Source organism: Phocoena phocoena, chromosome 14 (genome assembly GCF_963924675.1).
Source record: "Phocoena phocoena chromosome 14, mPhoPho1.1, whole genome shotgun sequence".
NCBI lineage: Eukaryota > Metazoa > Chordata > Mammalia > Artiodactyla > Phocoenidae > Phocoena > Phocoena phocoena.
The window spans coordinates 22,042,733-22,047,185 of record NC_089232.1 but is presented as its reverse complement, the minus strand read 5'-3'; the positions used below and the strand labels follow the sequence as shown (position 1 = coordinate 22,047,185).

At 33.4% G+C, this 4,453-nt stretch overlaps 1 pseudogene; it reads right to left on the bottom strand.

Annotated features, from left to right (window-relative positions):
• Positions 1-1,107: 1,107 nt before the first annotated feature.
• On the bottom strand, positions 1,108-1,768 carry LOC136133523 (high mobility group protein B1-like; annotated as a pseudogene).
• Between the last annotated feature and the right edge of the window lie 2,685 nt (positions 1,769-4,453).

Genomic DNA, 4,453 nt, shown 5'->3' with positions numbered 1-4,453 from the left:
TTAAGAATAGCAAAAGCTCCAATACCCTGATACCAACATCTGTACTGTCTAATTGAAGATAATTTTTAATCACAATCTTATTACCTCTCATTTACAAAATTAGAATCCTAAATAAACCTATAACTTTTATATCTGATTTATAATTTAAAATTGAACCAACTTGGTACTTTAAAATCTATATAGTGAAACTGGCTTTCCTTCTTTGTACTTGTTTATAGTAATAGAAACAGTAGACTATAAATTTGGCACAGAAATAAAGTCTCATTCTTTTTTCCATATTTAGCACCTTGCAAAGGATTTACCATATTCAAAATGTAAGAGCATATTTGTGGAGGGAAGGAAAGAAGAAAGAAATTTAAGAAGTGTTGAAAGAAAAAAAACTACAAAGGAAGGAATGAAGGAAAGAAGAATAAAAGAAGAAATAAAAAATAAGAAGCAGCTAAGACAATTACCTGTTATTTTACTGAAGTTCCCCAAAGACCTCCCTCTGTCTTTCTCTGAATTTTTCCTATAAAATGAGAACCTTAAACCTCACAGAGAAAATAAGAACTTCTTCAAAATAGAATTTACTCAAATTCACTGAGTCTCCCTTAGACTAAGAATTCAACTGTGAATTAGGGATGGTACTATGGGCACTGGAATAACAAAATGAAAATGCCCAAGTTGGTGCATTTATTGTCTCCTTTCTGTCTGCTTCTTTCAAAATCTCCATATTCAATCCCTTTATAACAATATTCTAAAATATTTTTTTTTCTACTTCCCAATCCATTAACTTTACTCTCTTTCTTTTTACAGCTGATCTTTATTAATCATTCAAATGGATGTTTTTACCCATATTACTTAGGATTGAGCCATAAAGAAGGTAAAACATTTGCACTGTAAAAAAAAATGCAGTTAAATCAAAGGATTTTATTTACAGGGATGAGATGAGATGTCTTTGTGCTGTACCTAAGGTATTTTTTTCTCAGAAATCTCTTCTCAGTAATCCAGTGTTCCTAAAAATCATGTAGTTTACCCTACAGCCTATCCTTTTTTTTTTGTTTGTTTTTTTACATTTCAATTGTTTTCTTTAAAAGGAGTGAGTTGTGTACAGGGTGGTTAAATGCTTTATAGATGAGAAAAAAAAACTGCACTAGAACCAACATATTCATCATCATCGTCTTCATCCTCTTCATCTTCCTCCTCCTCCTTATCCTCTTTGTCTTCCTCACCTTCATCCTCTTCCTTCTTTTTCTTGCTTTTTTCAGCCTTGACGACTCCCTTTTTTGCTGCACCAGGCTTCCCTTTAGCTCAGTATGCAGCAATATTCTTTTTGTACTTTTCCTTCAGCTTAGCAGCCTTCTTCTCCTAAGGCTGCTTGTCATCTGCAGCAGTGTTATTCCACATCTCTCCCAGTTTCTTTGCAACATCACCACTGGATTAGCCTGGACGTTCTCCTTTGATTTTTGGACAATACTCAGAACAAAACAAGAAAAAGGCCAAAGGAGGCCTCTTGGGTGCATTGGGATCCTTGAACTTCTTTTTTGTTTCCCCTTTAGGAGGGATATAAGTTTTCATTTCTCTTTCATAACAGGCTTTGTCTGCCTCAGCCATGTCTTCAAACTTTCTTTTCGCTTTAGCAGACATGGTCTTCCACCTCTCTGAGCACTTGTTAGAAAACTCTGAGAAGCTAACTGAAGCATCTGTGTGCTTCTTGTGTTCCTCCCAGGAAGTTTGCACAAAGAATGAAAATTTTGCCTCTCGGCTTCTTAGGCTCTCCTTTGCCCATGTTTAATTATTTTTCCTCTGCAAGGCACAGAGTCGCCCAGTGCCCGTCCGGCTCTCACTCGCCCTGACGCTGTCTCTATGGAGCTTAATGTATGAGTTTGGTAGGCTCACTTCTCTTGTTTGGGTCTGCCATGAAAGAAGCAGAAACAGGTTGGGAAGCTCTGAAAAATATTCCCAGACTTGAAGGAAAACCAAAACAATTAAGATCTTTTGCTGCAGTTTCTAGATTTAGACTGTCTTGCAGGAATTGCTGTCACTTGTAAAAGGCTATTATCTGCATTATGAACTGGTCTAACAGAAAAAAAAAAAAAAAAACTAGGGAGTAAGTGCTAGAAAAACTCAGGCTTGAATTCTAGAATTTCTTCATCCATACTTAATTGGTTCCCTAAATTTTCTGAATCCTTTAAGTCTTCTGATAGGGTATAACTAACAGTAAAATTATGATGATTTAATAAGTTTGGGTGTATAAAACACAGTGCTACACATACATATTCTAACTGATCAATAATTTTAAGTTTCCAGCTCTCCTTTCCAACTTGTTTTTACTAGTAATGTGCTTCTAGGAGGAAAAGACATAATTTACTTTTTTCATTCAAATAAATATCTTGTATTAAATATTTAAATAACTGATAAATATATGTCAAAATATGAGACTATATTGTTAGAGTTCTTCTTTCTCCCATTAAAAGTTATTATTCAACTCTTTGTGATATCTTCTTTTAATAGCTGTGTAGTACTCAATTTTAATAAATGATGAATTAGTCGACCTTATAGTTTTGATATTTTTGTTTTACAACCATAGTCTCATTATGTAAAAATAATGAGCTGAAATGAGTAACGTATGTAAAATTGTATGTCTAACATGACATTTCATTATGAAAATTGAAAATCTTGGGACAGTGTAGGGGAGAAAAATTTTCCTTGACTCTGTTAGGATTCTGTCTAATCCGAAAATCAAACAGACAAAGACAGATTAATAGGAAAAAAGTATACAAATTTTATTGAATTGTTACATGCACATGGGAGCCTTCACAAGAGAATGAAGACCAGAAGAAGTGACCAGAGCAGGAAGGTTTTATATCTTTTAGACAAATAAACTATAAATTTGTAAATAATTGACAAGACAAAGGGATTTGGGCTAGCTGTAGTAAATGTTGAAAAAATTTGCATCAAAAAAATCTGCAGAATGGGAGAAAATATTTATACGTCACACAACTGATAAGGGGTTAAGAACAAAAATATATTCAGAACTCATACAACTCAATAGTAAAAATACCTAGCTGATCAAAAAATAGGCAGAGGACCTGAATAGACATTTTTCCAAAGAAAACATACAGAGAACAAGTACACGAAAAGATGCTCAACACCATTCATCATCAGGGAAACTAAATTAAAGCCACAATGAAATTTCACTTCATACCTGTTTTAATGACTACTATTAAAAAGACAAGTGATAACAAGTACTGGTGAGGATGCAAAAAGGGAACCCTTGTATACTGTGGGTGGGAATTTAACTTGGTGCAGTCACTATGGAAAACAGTATAGAGGTTCCTCAAAAACTTAAAAGTAGAATTATCCTATAATTCAGCACTTCTGGATATACATTGGAAGGAAATGAAATCACTGTCCAGAAGAGATATCTTTATTACAATATTCATTATAGCATTATTTGCAAGAGTCGAAACATGGAAACAACCTGTGTCTATCAAAGGATGAATAAATGAAGAAAATATGGTGTGTGTGTGTATGAGTGTGTGTAATTCTGCCATAAAAAATAAGAAAATCTTGCCATTTGTAAATGCATGGCTGGACCTTGAGTGCATTATGCTAAATGAAATAAGTCAGACAGAAGAATCTGTCTTTTTTACACTTTGTACTGTATTATCCTATGTATATGTGGAATCTAAATAAACTCATAGCAGTAGAATTGATTGAGGACTGCCAGAGGTGGGGGTGAAGTGTGGGGAATTGGGTGAAGATGATCAAAAGGTACAACTCCAGTTATAAAAGAAATAATTTCTGGGGATGTAATGTGCAGCATAATGTTTATAATTAACAATGCTATTTTGTAGATTTGAAAGTTGCTAAGAGAGTAAATATTAAAAGTTCTCATCACAGGAAAAAAATGTAACTATGTGAGCTAATAGATGTTAACTAAATGTATTGCAGTGATTATTTCACAATATACACATATATCAAATCATTATGTTATACATCTTAAACTTATACAATATTATATGTCAACTATATCTTAATAAAATAGGGGGAAATGTCACTAAAATTATAAGCATTAGTATAACAAGGTTTGTTTGAACAGATTTTTTGACTCTGAGTTTTCCTTTTCTAGTAATTAGAATGTCTTATTTCCTCCTGGTACAGAGAGGATACCTTTCTCATTGGAATTTTATGACTTGTTTCAAGGAAGAAGGGAAGGTATTAGGTCAGAGTAGGCTTCCTTCCTCTGACATTTTAATTGTCTTAAACTCTTTCAGCTAAGATATTTAATATGCTGAGGTGTTATATTTTAGAGTAACATGTAAGATTCAACAGTGTTAAGGCTCTTAAAATTTAGTTGCAATGCAGACTTTTCATTCAGAAGTATCTTGGTGACTTCTAGTTTCTGGTTCCATATGTGAGGAGCTTGAAAAGCTACTTCATTCTAAAAAGTAAAAGCTAAACAGACCAA